Genomic DNA, 17,643 nt, shown 5'->3' on the forward strand with positions numbered 1-17,643 from the left:
ATTATGAACTCAGGTTTTTCCATCACTCTAATATACTTGGAAGAAAATATATGTAGAAATTAGTGGGTTACTGCATCTTCCTCTTTTCTTTCCCTCTTCTTTATATCAAAATACAAAGATGATTTTGATGTGCTGCTTGCTGTAGGTGAGAAGCATGTGTCAACAAGCACAGCTGCAAAGCTCAGTTCACCCCAGACAATTTCCTCTTGATATGAAATCTCTGGTCAATGCTGAAAGTTGTCTTATGACTACTTCTTTAAAAAACAAGAGGAGGTTTCACTGAGAGTGGGATGCTTTCTGTTGGTGTTACCACTCAATCTCATTTGTCACCCTGATCACAAAAGCAAAACGGAACTAAGAACACTCACATACAAAACAAGAATCCTCACCTAAAGGTTATGTGCTGCTACAAAGGACTTTTCATCCTTTCTCACAGGTAACAACCTGCCTGCTGTGAATCTCATCCAGGCAATTACTTTGCATCATTTAAGGTACAATGTGGAATAACTCTGCTAAACTTGAACCAATGGAAGCGATCAAACTATCACAGCAACCCTGTAGTACCAGACAACCAGCAACAAGGCAAAGCATCAATACTTGTGGCTTTATATGGTCCATCCTGAATACAATCTAAACAAATAAACAAAACCAAAACAACAATAAAAATCCCCACTCCCAACAGAAAAAAAGGCTCAAGCATGACAAGATCTCAGTGTTCAGCTGGATTCATCAATCCTGCATCCCCTGTACACCCATCCTTCAGGAAGTTTTCTGATCATGAACTTCGCAAATTCAGCTTGCACTCTGAAGCAAACCTTCATTTCGGTTTTGATACAGCAGGAAAGGGAAATTTTCGTGCCTGAGATATTTTTCAAAAGAGGAAACAATAAAGTTCAAATCTTAAGAAGAATCAATTCCTTCTGAACACTGCGGCATTAGAATTAAAATATGTAACAGATTTAGAGACCAGAAGTGGTCAATGAACTTCCTGAGGGGGAGGTAAACAGGAACTGGATGGAGCAACCACACAACACCCTGTTCCAATCTTTTAATCTATGGGACTACTTAATTTTTAAACTTTTGTAACCTTCTTCTCAGAAAATCCTCAACTCTCTCCCTGACTCAGGGCAGAGCTTTTGGTATTACACCTTCTGCAAGCCATAGGTTTCTGGTCTGGTGTTGTTTTTTATCACTTCTCTAATTAACTCCTGAATTTCCTCTGGAGCAAAAACAAATCTTTTTTCCCTTCCATTTCCATTCCCTCTCCTGCTCTGGTCACAAGATTCATTACCAAACTCTAGAAAAACTACTACGCAAAATAAAGTTTTACATTTGTTCTCCAGCATAATTAGCCAACCAGAGCATTTCAGGCTGTATTTTGGTATTATTTTCTGTTTCCACTGTTAATGTACATCTGCGGGTTTTGTATCTGGATTACCCACAAGACCCAAAAAGTGATGGACAGCAAAAGCCTCTGGGAACAAAGAGGAGTTGCCATGAAACCAATCTCTCTAACAATAAATGTATGTCTTGTTCTGTGCAGCATCACTTACTACCCAGACATTAAAAACACCAGGATAGTTTTTTAAAATCTCTTTTGAATGAATATTTCATTCTGAAGCAGAATGATACCAAGTTAATTACATACACTGGCTAACATCTGATGGCTTAGAACAGAAAGCCTTCCTGCAAAACGTCAGCACCACCTGAATTGCAAGCTGACACTCTCCAGTTTGGCAATCTGGCATCAATCTCCAAATAAGTTTCCAGTAGACTGTGTTACTTGGCTTTGCTACTGGTAGAGATGGACTCACACAGAAACTGGCCCAGAGTTTTCAAAGAAATGAGCCTTAGGGTTCATCTTAACTGAACCATAAAATGCAAGTGGGGAATCTCTGCAAGTTGCTGCCAGGGTCCTGCTGCCGCCAGGTGCCCGGCCGTGACTGCCAGGATTGGACATTTGCTGCAAGAAACAACACTTCCCCACAGGAAAAGTCCAGGATGTTGTAGATTCTGCTATGTTCATCCTGGAATGAAACAGCCCTGAAAAGCCAGTGCTCAGCTGGATATGAGGAAACTCTACAGCCCATGTTGTACAAGCACATTAAGAGTGCCACAGCTATCCCCTTCCACTGCCAAGCCTCTTACCAGCCCCCGTGGACTCCACTGACTACTGAAAATTATGGGAAGAAAGAAACAGATCCATAAAGCACATCAAGGCACTGACAGGGGCAGGATTACAAAATTAGGGTCTTGTTCCCTGTGGCGTGCACAGTCCATGAGAACAAATGATCTGACATTACTGAGCTACATCCTCCCTCATCCAGCAACCACCCTGCTTGTGCTCAGGGAAGGCTGAATGCCAGTGAAGAGAGGAAGGAAGAAATACAGCATTGGGATGGGTGTAATTAACAGTCTCATTAGCACTGCTCATTTAAAACATCTCAGAGCAAGTCACTATCAAAAGGTCAATGAGAAAGTGATGTCCCACAGGTACTTCAGTCTTGTGCAAACTCTTACCTTAGACCAGCTGCAGAAGAACTGGAAGCCCACCTTTCCTCTTCAGACAGAAGCTGAGTCTCCTTTTCATGCCAGTCTCCCCTGAACAGGGCAGGGCTCACTGCCACAGGCTGCACACATCCCATCCTCCTAAGGCTGCTTCCCGTTGCTATGAACTGCTCCACTGGCCCAAACATGTGCTGAGGGGGGGGAAGTGATCACCAAACTGGTTCAACTACTGCCCTAACTGGAAAGTCAGCAACTCCCTCAACTGGGACACAAGTAGAACAGCAACAGAAGGGATTAACAGACTCTAGAAGAGTCTAAAACCTGTAGTCCACAACACTGTGACAGCAGCCTGGCACTACCCAGACATGGTAACTTCACCTTACTTTTATCAATTTTGAAATTTCAAATTCGATAATGAAATTGCATGGGGTGATGAGGTTATTTTTAAGTTCACTATAGCAAAGTTTCCCCCAAAAGCAGGAACTTGCTGGCTAGAAAGAAACAATCTTGATTGCCAACTCAAGAAAATGAGTGTTGACTTGGTAAAATTATTTGAAACACCCATCTCACAGAGCCTACTGCAGCTTGATACTGAAGAGCTAAGGTTTCCAGAAGAAAAAAAAATTAAAAATTTTCAGGTTACTGAGGAGAAACCTAAAGCCATTGTTCTTCAATATAATACAAATTCACAAATTTAGTATTGTGGCTTGCCTACTAGAGCAATTACATTCCCCCTTGCCCATCATCCACGTTGCTTTTATATACAAAAGTGCTCTTCATTCTGTCTTCTGGGTTCAGTTACTCTGAATTGTTTCTGCAGAGCTAACATCAAAACCTGAAAACATGAATTGGTGGACTGAGTCACTGAAGTCACTCATATCACTGCTGAAGTATTTGCCAGCATCTTACAGCAAGTCAATTGCGGCTAAGCAGGGATAGTTTTATACCAGTAGTCTGTAGTGGAACCTGTAGGGACTGGTATCCTTCAAAACATACCAGCAGTCTTCCAACCAGATCAATGGCAGTCTGTTGGCTCCTTTTTTTTTGGTAAAATTAACCCTGACCCTCAGTAACCTGCAGTTAAAAGCTCCTCACACCACACATAGGCTATTCCTGCGAGGTTGAATGGCAGCCTTGACTCCGGCTACGCCAGTGCTCATGGAGTATTGCAAATTTGCATATTCTTCCACATGCAACACATGCACAAAAGATTTTGTTTATCTGCACTTAGGGTAATTGCATGTCTCGATGTCTAAAGAACTTACTATCACCAACCTTACAGCATGAATGTATTAACCATGTTAAACTGACTAATTTTTCTCCAAATCCAAAATTACAAGTGTTTGCAAGCCAATTTGGATCAACCTGGCTTCATGATCCTGCTACCAACACTGCAACATTGCTGGAACAGCAAAACAACTTGAAATTCAAACAAACAATCTGACAGGAATTAATTTTTGTAATTTAAATTTTCCCTTAGGGGCATGGATGTTACTGAGACATTAAAAATAAAATCAAACAACAAACCAGCAGACAATCTGGACACACAGTATTCAGACTGCCTGCCAGCAGTTGGAAAAAAAGACACAAGACATCTAAGCAGACAATACTCTTCAGATTATTTGAGTATTAAAAAGCCCCCAAACCAGTAGTTCCCAATCACCAAGCCATGCCAGCATCAGAGTTGAGAAGACCCCAAACCAATCAAGCTTATCAGCTTGTTATTTCATTTTGCTGCTGGGCTGATTACTTGAGGGTCGTGCAGCCAGAGCTGCTGCATGGAGGCTGGAGAAACCATTGGGCCCAAGAGCTGGAAAGAGAAGGAGGTAGAGACCCAAAGGGCAAAAGGAAGCCTGGTCAGCAGAGAACCACTGCTCAGCACTGTGTGGTCATTCAAACAGGAGTACTCCCCAACCTCTGACAAAGATCATCCTTCCCACCAGTGAAACAGGACTGTTCCTTGAGTGCTGCTGAAGCCCAGGACCACGGCACAGTGCCCTCTCCTTGTGCAGTCCCAGCAGAACGGACACAGGGGCTCTGTGCAGCCACAGCAGCAGCGCAGGGCCTCCTACACACAAGGCTTTAATGCCCTTTACCTCACAGAACTTCAGCTTCCCTGCAGCCGAGCCAGTGGCCACTGCAAGGAAATGGCAGCTCCTGACAGAGCAGAAGGAACCCTGACACGCTGCCTCAGCCAGCATGGGGAGCCCAGAACCCACAAATCAGCTGAAGTACTACCATTCTTACTTCTATCCTTAATAAAAGCGGGGTCCAAGCAACAGAGATGCATTATTTCCTACCTTTGAAACCCGGCAAATGTTTTGGGTTTTTTTAATGAATGACTGAACTGCATGTAACACTGTAACGCAAACCATGGGTATTATTTAATAAAGGCCAAGTCTTATTTTAGGCTACCCCACAGAATCACAGTATCAGCTGGATTGGAAAAGGCCTCTGAGATCACTGACTCCAACCTATGACCAGACATCCCCATGTCAAACAGACCATGGCACTAAATGCCATACACAGTCTTTTCTTAAACACCTCCAGTGACTGTGGCTCCACCTCCCTGGGCAGCCCATTCTAATATCTAATCACCCTTTCTGAGAAGAAATTCTCCCTACTGAGAGCTTGAACTTCCCCGGTGCAACTTAACACTGTGTCCTCTTGTCCTGTCACTGGTTGTCTGGGAGAAGAGACCAACCCCCACCTGGCTACAACCTCTTCCCTGCTAATTGTAGAGAGTGATAAGGTCACCCTTGAGCCGCCTCTTCTCCAGGCTTCTTCTCCATGGAACACAGATTTATTTATCATTACTCTGTAACTGATTTTACCTTGAGGTGACATACCACATTTTGGATGGGGAATTTTCTTTCATGAAACTCTAAGGTCTGTCCCTTGCAGGAATAGCATCAGCAAGGTCACCGATTTCTAAGGTGATTTGGCCAGATTAGACATGCAACTAAATGGGAATTTTGAAAAGTATTTCAGTAGAAGTCTGGAACAGATGTGCAAGCAAGAATACCGGTGCATGGAGCTCTAGATGAGGTCTCCACAGAGTACAGTTCTGCACACAGCATTTCTATCCACCCAGGGTCAACTCTGTTTACTCTGTTTTTGTTTTGGCAGATGGGAGAAAATAACAACCCTTACATCTTCTCTGAAGAACATCTTCATCACTTTGTGTGGCTATTACCCAGGTAGAACTTGCAGGAGCACATGGACCAGTTTGCACCCATCTCCCATGCAGAGACAGAAGCTAAACTTGCCCCGGTGTTTGTGTCAGACCCATTAGGCACCCAGTGCCTTACAAGCCTGGCTCTATGCAGGAAGCTTTTTGGGAAGAAAAAAAAGCAAAAAAGCTTGACTTTAACAGTTTTTACACAACTGCAATAGTAATTGTCCAGCAGTACTTCCATCACATTCAAGTACAATTACTATACTTCACTTTTAACACTAAATGAAAAATTACAGTTTAAAAAAATCTTCATTATTTGACCGGTTCTATGCAATCACTTGTGTGGGTGACAGAGCAAAGATTTGCCAATTTGACCAAGAGTGCTGAACCCTAAAGATTGGGCCTGCCCAAAGGATTAGCAAAACACTTCAATCCTAGTCACATCCTCCATCCCTCTCCCAAACCTCCCCGACAACCCACTCAGAGCAACACAAAAGCAGCTCCGTGATGAAGTGAATATTCCAGCTACAGAAGAGTTTCTTATGGTACTGAAACACAGTTCTGTGCAAGCACTAAAAAGGGGAACTTATTATCAATTGCTTAAAAAAATCGCAATTTTTAATTTGTACAAGCCATCCCCTAACAAAATGATCAATGACCGCAGCAACAGCCAAAAAAAATAACTTTCCTTCTCCATGATCAAAATGCTCTGGGTCACCCACTCCTTTTAAACTGAAGCTGCACAGAACTGATGCATACCTGAAGATAATGCTTGCAATGCTAAATTTGAGCTCTTCTCTTTCAGTGACACTGTCATGATTTCAGAGTCTGTTAAAAATGAAGAAAAGCATTAAGAGAAAAATTTTTGCTCTGTGAAAAATGGATTTTCACGTTACAGCATGAGGCCAATTCTTAATATCATAAAAATTTACCTCAGTCTATTTGACTGTAGCAAAGAATTACAATTAGCAAATCAAAAGAACCCTGTTTTCAAGGGTGAAAGCTTTTAATTATACATGTAGCAATATGGAAATATTAAGATTCCGTTTGAAGTCAGTTTAACATTATTTTTTAGTGAGAGGTGGTGGCTTTTTTTCTAAAGCTGAATTGACCCATCATTACTGCAACATCACATTTACTGTAAATGCAGCTTTGAGAGTCTCCAAACTACTCACAGCATTTGGAAAATGAAAGCCATCACTGAATGCTGCCAGAAAGTCAGAGAGAGCAAAGCTGCCACAGGAGAAAGCTATTTCTATATGATTTTCACAGTTCTAAGGACTTGGGTATAGCGAGCAATCTCCATTAGAAACAAAGAGCCAAGGATCTCAGCATTTGGGGAGGCATTGTTAAACAGAGGCGAGGAGATGTGCAGTGCCATCCTATCTGCCCTGAATGCAGCAAAGAAACTTAGCAGAATGCAATTAAAACAAAATAAATAAAAAGGCAACTACTTTCGCTCCATGAACAGGTGGATAAATAACCCGTATTTTTCCTGGTAGAGAACCAACATCACGACAACTTTTCTAACAGGCAGTCCAATGAAGAAATACAACTAATGTTTACTGAAAACACAAGAAAAATAAGCATGTAATTTCTGCCACTGCATGAATTCAAGTCCTAGGGGAGGCTGTAAAAGAAGAGCTTGCCATTCATATCTTTACAACTACAGATGATCTTGCACATAAATGCATTAAACCACAATGCCTAGCATATGACTTGGTATTATGTGTTTGCTCAGCTGTTTTCATAAAAGGTAATTTTCTCAGCTGTTCCTGACAAGGCTCCTTTGGATACAAAATATTTATCTTTCCACTGTATTTACAGAAATTCAGTCAGTTTCTAAACAGCTACACTAAATAAATAATAAACTAGTCACTAGTGCCAGAGCTCCTCAAAATTTAAGTGCTGCTTTCCCAGACCAACCCCCAGAGTCTGGCATCCGCCAAAACGGGCAGCAACAGGATCTGTTGTGAAAACGATGTTTCTGTTTTCCAGTCCAGCTGCGTCAGCCCACCCAGACCTCAAGTGTCACTGCCCACACCTCAAGATGAACTGTCACCAGAGGGTAGCAGCGCTCATCCTCTGAAATGATGACGACCTAGATGGGAAACACACTCTTCCTACATGAGGTCTGGTTGTTGCTTCCCCTGCTCAAACTAAGGGGTTCCCAACACAGTCACTCAGTGAGACAGCATCACTATAAACGTGTTTGACACAGATCCCCGAGGCATGTGCCAGGCACAATGCCAGCAAGTCCGAAGCCTGATGTTACAGTTTTGTAATGCAAACAGGGAGCTGAGGGACCGTCATTGCTTTTCATTACGATTCTACTGTCTTTAAAACTTCGGCACTGAAAACTCAGTCCAGGCTAAAGATTGGCAGGCATTAAACCCATGCCCAAAGCAAGCAAGGATGGAATTTAAATCTAAAACCACAGAAACCAGAGGTAAGAGCTGAGCCTAGGCGGCAGGGGTGTGTGTGTACGTGTGTGCTCTGGAGAGGGGAAGGATGCAGAGTGACTGAGAGAAAAGCTGGAAGAACAGTCCCAAGATAGCAGAAATCTAGAACATCCAGAAATGTGTACTTCCTGACCACAAGACAATCTGTGTATGTGTCACAGTATGCAGGATCAAAGCTATTTGTGAAACAGTTTGTTTCTTCAGAAGGCACAAAGGGAAATCTCACTCTTCCAGCTCAAACATACAGAACTATCTGGCACAGGAATAAGCAAGATGGGTGTGTACCTGGGTTCCTGAAATTCACCCTGACAGTCCCACAGGGGAAACTGGACAGCACTGCACTGGCAACAGCACTTACGATTTTATTCTATACAGTAGCTTAGACGTATTCACAGATTTAAAGCAAGCCTGATGCAATGCCAGAACACACTGAATGATGGGTTCAGATCTCCAACTCATCCCCTTCGGGGCTTGTCTGAAGTTCTGGTTTTTCAAGCTTTTCTTGGCACAGACAGTTTTCCAGTAGGAGGCTGAGGAAAGACTGCTGGCAACGTGCCTGTCTCTCCCTGCTTCTAGATGTGCCAGGGAAGGACTGCATTACACTAGAGAGCAACTAAATCACACAGCAATCAACCCAAATACAACCGATGAAGTGGGTACCTGTGTTACTCCCCTCTTGACTTGCTTTCCAAGCTTTATTTTAGAGCTCTTGCAGTGCTGCCATTTGGCAGATTTCACTCCCACCTCTGCTGCCTTCTACACACTCTCATTTGATCTGGATAATCAAGTCATCAGTGAATGAAATAAGAGCTTCCACCTTACATTGGAAGAGCACTACAGGTTTAGGCTAAAGCTCTTCCTCCAGCAGCCAGAAATCTGCATCCTTCCCTGACACTGCTGGAGCTGCCTGAAGCCACAGAGTGTCCAGCTGCAGACGTCCTTGGGGGCAGGGGTCAGCTTGCAGGCAGGGGTCAGCTGCAGCCTGCAGGAAAAGCTGGCTCCTTCACAAGGAGCGAGCCCCAAACAAAGGTGGTGTAAAAGCGTCCGCAGTGGCAAAGGATGAGAGAGGGGTCTTTCCTATGAGTTCCAGCCGGTCTATTGCCAGTGGAGGATCCAGGGTCAAAGGCAAGGGAGTGAGAGAGAACAGAACATATTATATGGGGGTGGAACAAAGGGAAACAACCAATGGGGATTGACTGAGGAGGAGGAGATAACAGGGGAATATCCAATAGGGACGACTTAAGGGAGGGAATTATATGAGTAGGCCAATGGGACATCAAAGAAGGGAGAACTTTCCAGAACTAATATGTAAGCAACTAGGGGAAATACATAAACGTGAACTTATACATAAAACTGGATGGAGAAGTCCTGAACCAATAAACTTAAAACAGGTAAACTGAGAACCAGTAGGGACGTGGGAACTCGCCGTAACCGCGGGGTGAGACTCAGACCTCTGTGTTCTGGAGGCCTGTTCACCAGTCCTCTGAATGCTCTGCTGCAGTGGCCACTGCCACACGCACTGCAACATTTCCCAAATTCCTTTCAGTTACACAAACGTTCTCAACATCAGTGTGAAAACAATGCAATCAAGACACCTTTTTTTTTGAGGGGGGTGGGGGGAAGGAAGATAAGAACTGAGACTCACAACACAGGATGGGTGGGGATTTTTTTCTTCCTACTACTGGTCTCGGTAAAATCTCATTCTGTTTACTCCCCAGCTTAAACCTGAAGTCTTACTACATTTCACTAAACAATCCCACATTATAATAAAGCAAGTCGGCTTTCCTGCCATGATTGGCAGACTCTTTATAATTAAAGGGGGAGGCACATAATTACATACAGCTGGATTAGGCTGATCAAATCCCTGTTAGTGTCTGTCAATATACACATACTAAGACATTAATGTAAACTAATTTAAATGCAGAAAATTTAATTAAGACTTAATAAAATTACAAACAGAAAGAAGAAGGTTTTGCACAGTTTAACCAAAGGAAGTTTCTCAGCAAAGCCACCCTATAAACACAAACCTGTTTTGCCTCATCAGCTCTGCAACACTGGTTCTTGCACCACATATTTATGTATTCTTATTTACAGTTCTACTGCCAAGACTTTCCCCCAGCTCAAAAACTTAGAGGCAAAAGCAAATGCTGTGAAGCCACGTGTGTAACAGAGTCCATTATGAGCAAGCCCAGGTAGTCTGAGGAAGATGTCTCAGAAGTTCCTCTACAACACTCTGTGAACAGCTATTGATCAGTACCACGGTTCAACACAGTACAGTAAAGTGACCTCCTTTTAAAGCACTTACCAAGACCAAAACATCACCTCCCCCTATGCAACACTATTCACATTCATCCCTCTCCTTTGGTCCTGTACAGCCTCCTTTTCCACTCGGGTTGTTTTTAAAGCCATTTGCTACAGTCACAGTGCTCTCAGAGTCACCAGTGATACACAATACTGCATTAACCCCAGTAAGCTTAGTGCAAGACATCAGCCTCACTCTCTGCTGCATTTTTCCAAGGGTAGTCGTGCTTGTGCCCTGCCTTAGCTTTCTTTTTCCTGCAACTCGTAAGGACACAGTTGCAACTGATTTCCTAATGATAGGTGAAATATACTGGCACTGGCATACCAGCCCCTTCAGCTCGTGTAAGCCCCTGTGTGCAGTGCCAGCCAGGAGTCCAGTTGTCTGCACGCATTCCCTTTCCCCCTTCACTCCATGATAAGGACTTGTCTTATTCTGTATCTGCGCATGTTATCACCATTTCCAGCATAGATGCCCTTGCTGTTTCTGTGCCAGCATTTTCCAAGACAGTGACCCAACCAGAAGGGTGCAGAAGCCACACTGTGCCACTGTAGACCTCCTCTCCACGATCAAGGATGCCTGTGCTTTGTTACTAAAAAGTAGCATAGCAGATCTTACAAAGGGAAACTTGCTGATCCCAAACATACTTGTTTTCCCATGCTAAGATTTCCTGATATGCTCCCCGCCAAATTAAATCAATTTGAGTACCTCATTAAAGAAAAAGACATTGCAGATTTTGTTCTATTTTTATTAGTCTGCCAGTTCAGCCTGTTGCTCTGATCTGGTTTACTTGACGATTCCTTAGCTTCTACGCTCAGCCACTTTTCTGTGAAGGCCCTACAGTGTTTCAGGAATATTAGAAAATGCTGAATAAGATACAGGACCCTCACCGTGGCCTTACCCAAAAAGGCAGCAAAAATTCTGAACAAGTCCATTTCACAAACATGAACATTTCCTGCAGAATTAGGCCTTGTCAGCTCAGGGAAGAAGAAGACGGAAACAAGGAAAAACTTGAGAAATATAAGTGCTAGAAAGGATTACAGTGCAATCTTCTGGAAAATATATTAAAACTCAATACCATATTAAAACTGATTAAAAACATTAAGCCCTCCTGTGTTCAATCACATCCCTCCAAAGCTCTTGGCCAACCTCTCCATGCTAGAGACAAATCACTGTTAGACAACCTTTTCTGAACAAGTCTATCACTTATTCTAGTTTATGTTCTGTTTCCTTTGGCAGCAGAGCTATTTAAGTCATCCTTCTAATCCAGAGCCTCTGGTAATTTTTCTTTTCTGTTCTAGGGCAATTCTTCAAAGCATCATAAAGGCAAATTTAATAAGCACCTCAATTTGTATTGCTTTCTATTTATAATACTGCAAGCACCTGCTGCTGCTGAGATCTAAGCACCTATCTATCTATCTTACTCTGTATAGACTGATTTGGATTAATCTTAATACTTTCATATTTTAAAGCAATTTCAAGAAACATTGCTTCAAGCTGCTAGATGGATTGGTTATGGGTTTTCTTCTCTTTGGGGTGTTGCTTTTTTGTTAGGTTTGGGGTTTTTTTTTTTTTTTTCCCTTTAGTGTTTTGTTGGGGGTTTTTTTGTTCATATCGTGGTACAGTTAGTTCTCCCTTACCCCCTATTTTTATTAAGATACTGCTGACCAGCTCTTAAAAATACAACTCATTTTGCTCCCTTGTTTAAACCATCCACATTTGATATGTGTATTATTATTATATATTTTATATATATATAATTTTACTAGAGTATGCAGCAGATCCCTCTTGTCACTTCAACAGCAGGCACTCAACAATCAAACCAAGCTGCTCCTGGAACCCCAACAGCGGAAGTCAAGTCAGCACAGGGGCTCATGGATGGCTTTGGGAGCTGTGCATGTGCAGGGAATGGGTGCTTAAAGGTTCCTGCCATGATCCAGTACACGTAGGGTTTGAATCACGTATTATTTGACCTTCTCTCAAAAGAGGGATATATTTGTTTTTAATCTTATCCAAGTGCTTGCAAACACCAAGTGACAGCTAAGGCTACACAGTACAGAAGTTAAGTCCTACATCTGACCTTTCAGAAGGGCTGAGGAATCATGTCCTTAGGCATCTCTTCAGAGACTGTCTTCCACAGCTTACAGACAGAATATTAATGGCTGCACCCTGGGCTGGGGACATCCTGGTATCCACAACATCAACACTGACCACTCTTGCTGTTATTTCATTTGACAAGATGACAGATAGACAGTTTAATGCAGTGGGGGGAAAGGAAGAAAAATGTTATGATGCAGTGCAAGTAGGTGAGCAAGATAATGAAGCCCAGACAGAAAGTGCAGGAGAGCCCCCTTAGTGCACAAGAAAAGAAACAAAATGAAAAGAAAGACAAACCAGCACACAGAAGAAAAGCTGCATGGAAGTAAAATAAAGACTCAAAGAAGTGAATGGAAGAGTCCATCCATCACAGAAGACAGACATCAGTGATGGGTCTCACCTCTGCACTGTGTGTCTTTGCTTTTAGTGGCTGACAGCTGAGGTTTGTATTTCTCATCCATCTCCTGCCTATGTATTAAGGTGTGATGGAGCAGCCTCCTCCACAACCGGTCAGGAGACCTCATGGAAGACTTCACAGGACACTCTGTGGACAATTTAATCTCAAGAGTGACTCTCATTCCCATAAACTCCTACTCCAGAGGGGCTGTGCTATTTGCCTCCCTGCAGTATTTAATACAGGCTTTATAAGGTAGGATTTTAAGTATTCCCATTAAAAACATGCCTCTTTCTCAACAAAAGAGTCTCTGGTTGCTGTTTTTATTCACCCCAATCATGGCAAGATTGCTGTTAACTTCATGACAAAAGCATGCTCATGAATGTGTAAAACAAAGTTTTCAAAACTGTTTTTACCTGCATTTGTTGGAAAATTAAGCAAATGGAAAGGCTCAGAGAGAGGAAAACATCATTGTAAGATAATCAGTAATATGCCCTCCTTTTACTTATCAACAACAAAAGCCAATGCAGACATTATCTTGGGAATCCATGGATTTTTAAATTTTCTATTAACATGAGAAGATACAGATTTCCTCAGAATATAAATGAGGCACAGGGAGACCGTGGATGTCATTTATAAAGAGGAGATGCCATGTATCCTTCAGCCTCTGGCTGTGGCTTCCAAATTAGTGTCCCAAAACATCTGTAACCTTCATGTGTTCTCATCTTCTTCCACAATTACTTCTTATCATGTGGGGAGGTCTTGAACTTTTGCAACAGCTATACTGAGTAATCAGCTATAAACAGACATGCTATTGATACTCCAAGCCAACAGCTAATCATGATTTCTAGTCTTTCAAGTGAATAGGACAACTTAAAATGGCAAATATTGCTCTATCTACTCATCCATAAATTAGGAGTGACAATAGCAGATTATTACTCATTCACTCAGAGCATTTGTTTGGCCCTGAGAGAACTGGCTTTATTCCAAGAGCTGGCAAACATTGGTTAATATACAGGTAAATGTTTTATTTCTCTTGGAGTAGGCAATTTCACAAAATGAAATACCAAATTAAAGATGACCTCAGTTCTTCTGCTGATGTCTGTCTTGGATGCAGTGCTGCTGGAAGCCTTTGCAAGCTTTTTCACACCAAGTCAACAGGGAAAAAGACACCTTTTCTTTTCAAAGTGAGACAATTTCACTGTGGAAACATGAAAGCTTTTATATAAATATTAATCACCACATTTGTCCTGAAGTTAAGTGGATGGAGACTGGCTTACATAAGGTTGCAGTACTGACTTGAAAATAGTGAGTGAGATGTACTGAAATGGTTCTGCAAATACTGCTCCAAACAAGAACTGTGGTGCAAGAAGTAGATTAGCAACCCCAATATTTAATCTGAGAGTACTATAAAATAGCACTTCACTCCTGAGAGTGAAGAAGGGGAATTTTGTCCTTTGAATTTCTGGTTTAAGTGTAAAGAAAAGGAAAATGCTTATTTCCTTCAAAACTGCAACTAATTTGAACTGGGAAGAAAAGAGGAGACTAAGAAAAGGAATGGAGGTTCAACACAGAGGGGGAAATAAACTAAATATCTGAGCAGAAAACCAGGCAGTGGTTTAACAGAGCCTCTTACTAACCTGTCCAAAACCTAAATAGTCTAAATAACACCAAGCGTACTGTACCCATACTCCTGAGCATGGGTCTCCAAAACCCAAGAGAATCAACAAGCACATTCTGTGCACTTTGAGGTGAAGACAATATACACCACCTCCAGCAGGACTCCGAGAACCATCTTTTTCCTAAAAGGCCTGGAGGTATTAGATCTGCTTACTCCTCCTATGATACAGGCCATCAGCCATTGCTTACCCCTCTCTCCCACAGAGAAGTGAGATTTCTTTTCACAAATTAACCAAGACTTGAAACTAGAACTACAAACACAAAGCAGATTTGTGAGAAGGGGAAGAGAGAAGCATCCTCTTATCTACTGTGCTGTACCATATGTATCACCTCACTTTCCTTGAGGGCACACTGAAGTTTCAACCAGCTGGGGACGCTAAAAACAGTTCAAGATTGTTCATAAACCTAAACAGAAATTACCGAATATTAATATATTTCACAACAGCAAGTTTAGAATGAAATACAAAATAAGGTACAAAGCTGAGATCACAGTAACTTGATGGAACCCACTTGATGGAAGCAAAGAGCATACAACAATTAAGAAACTCCCAACCATCAAGACAGCTGCAGTCTAAATTCACCTCCTTTGAGTGAAAGGAAAAGATAGAAGATGAACAAACACTGATGGGGAGCAACTACCAACAGATAACACTTTCAAAAGATTCAGGACTATACTTATGTGGCAAGAGCTGATGGAAAGTGGTTTGGCAGCTCATCTCGATTGCTACTGCGGTGCTCCACAGGTTTCAGCCAGGTCTCTCCATGGACATGATAGGGATAGGGAAGGGACATCAGATCTGTATTTTATGGAGATAAATACATCAAAAACTGCTGACATTAGAATTGCACTTCCTCACACTCTGCTTTTTAACAGGAAAACAATTAAGATTTTACAGGCTATTACATTAACTACAGCTACTTTAGAAATATTTTTCATTATTTCTTCCCAAAATGATATTTCTTTTTCTTTTCACCTATAGAAAACTACTGCTGGAGCAAGCACACTAACTAGTACTTGACATTACTTTGCTTTGAAACTTGAACCTAATGCTGCACTTTTCCATGCTGCTTTCACACAAAGCACTCTCCCCCCTCTTGTTTGCTACCGCTTACATGACACCTGCAGATCTCACAGGGAAACCTGCTGGAACAAAGGGCAACACAACAGAACACAACAGTGCCAGCTTCAGCTCTGAAAAGGATTTTAAAATTTATTACAGGGTCTCACTTGGCCAGTCGGTGTTCTACGTGGCTGAAATGAATACACAAGTCAGGTGGAACTGCAAGAAAGGCGCCTCTATAAAAGGCAACAGCACTATTACCAGATAAGCCACCAGTTAGACATCAATGATTACCACACTGGACAGAGATTTTAACTCACCTAGAGAGCAGACAGCTAATCGGATTTCTTAATGGGCTTCACTCAGTTTCACTGGGGCTGATGCATGCTGCATACAGGATTTGGAATGAGATTTTCCCTGAATAGCACATAACTGCTCTGCTACAGCATTCTGTTATCATCTTGGCTTATGCTTATATAAAATACCAGATGGAAGTTACATGAACAGTCATTAAGAGGTTAATCATTAAATTCAAGCTATGCCTGGGCAGCAACAAAGCTGACCTCTTGCATAAATTGAGCTTGGATAAAGGTTACATTGATTTTCCTAAAGAGGTTTCATTACTTAACTCTAGATTTGTGATTTCTTTTGAGAGTAGGAAGTTAAGAGCTAATCCAAATTTACTATTTATTTTCTACCAAAGAGAAACCAGCCCATTTAAAATGCAGACAATATGACAGATCTCCCTCCTTTTCATTGTTCTCTCTGAGAGAAACTCAACTTCATACGACTTCAAACCTCAGGGAAGAGGGGAGGAACCCACAAAAAAAAAACCCCAAACCCTAAAAACCTTTAAAAAAAAACCATTTCATCTTTATTTTACAAGCTTTTCCTCCAGCACTGAAAATCCAATGTGTATTTTCTCCCAACTACTTTTACCCCTGTATTGTTCTTAACACTTTCCTAGAAAGGATGGATTTTTAGCACCCAAGAGAAAAGCTTTAATTTGATGAAAGGATGGGGGACTGTTTGGAGCCCAGAGTCAGTAAAAAAGGCATGAAGTAAACATTTGGATATGCTACAGGATCCTGAGTCTTTCTGCTATATTTTCTCCTTTCCAACTCTGATCTTCCTGGTTTTGTTTTTAAACAGGTATCAGAATCAACCAGGTGACAAGCTATACCATTAAATTGAAGAGTTTCCTCTTCACCTCCTTGAAGTATGATAAAGATCATCCATAAAAAAAGTGATCTGAGTTCCCCATTTCCCACAGGTATGCTAAAATATGTACTCAACCATGGCAGTTATGTCCATGGCAAATGGAGCGTGTTATGGACTTGAGGTTTCCTAACTTTCTGAAATCACTGTTTTGACGTACATCTTTGGGAATGAGAAACTTACTTAAATCTAAGAAAAATATCTAGGAAAAAGCAAGGAAGAGACAAAGTTATTCAGAAAATAAAAAATACGCAACCCCCCCCAAATACACATCTTTTACAAGGGGCAATTTCTTACTCTCCAGTTTTGAGAGCTCTGCCTCTTTCATACTTAGCAAAGGCTTCCCAAAGCAGGCATCACTGATTGCATTCCTTTGGAACTTACGTAAATGACGTTGAAATAAGAAGTGGAAAGCCAAAAAAGGATATTAAATCACGGGATATATACATCCCAGACCCTTGTATGTATCTCTTCCAAGAGAGGAATAACAAGAAAAAAAGGACATGAAAAAGAAATAACAGTAGACAAGAATGGGGAACATGAAAGGCTTTTTGCTTTAGGTCCCTCATGTCTTAAGAATTTATTAAAAGATGATGTTAGAGCACCTGAATTTCAGCGAATTGCTTCTGAGATGGCTCCTGTTGCCACAGCTTTTGCTGGAATATTTCACTCTGGCTGTCAGCCAAATCTTTGCTATGCTGATGCCAAATAAACAATACCAATTTCAACGACAGATGCTGTTGTGT

General features: G+C 41.7%; 1 protein-coding gene across 6 annotated transcripts in view; it reads right to left on the minus strand.

Annotated features, from left to right (window-relative positions):
* SMCO4 (single-pass membrane protein with coiled-coil domains 4) overlaps positions 1 to 17,643 on the minus strand; it is a 29,205-nt gene that overhangs the window by 2,037 nt on the left and 9,525 nt on the right. The window contains exon 1 of one of the 6 annotated variants that reach the window (XM_042023691.1): positions 6,446 to 6,467. The exons of the other annotated variants lie outside the window; for them this stretch is intronic. The gene's annotated coding sequence lies outside the window, so the exon portion shown is untranslated. Of the gene's footprint in view, positions 1 to 6,445; positions 6,468 to 17,643 lie in introns of those variants that run through there. 6 annotated transcript variants of the gene reach the window in all.

Source organism: Corvus kubaryi, unplaced genomic scaffold (assembly GCF_017639235.1).
Source record: "Corvus kubaryi isolate FWS band 111438036 unplaced genomic scaffold, C.kubaryi_AGA036_p1.0 37256, whole genome shotgun sequence".
Taxonomy (NCBI): Eukaryota; Metazoa; Chordata; class Aves; order Passeriformes; family Corvidae; genus Corvus; species Corvus kubaryi.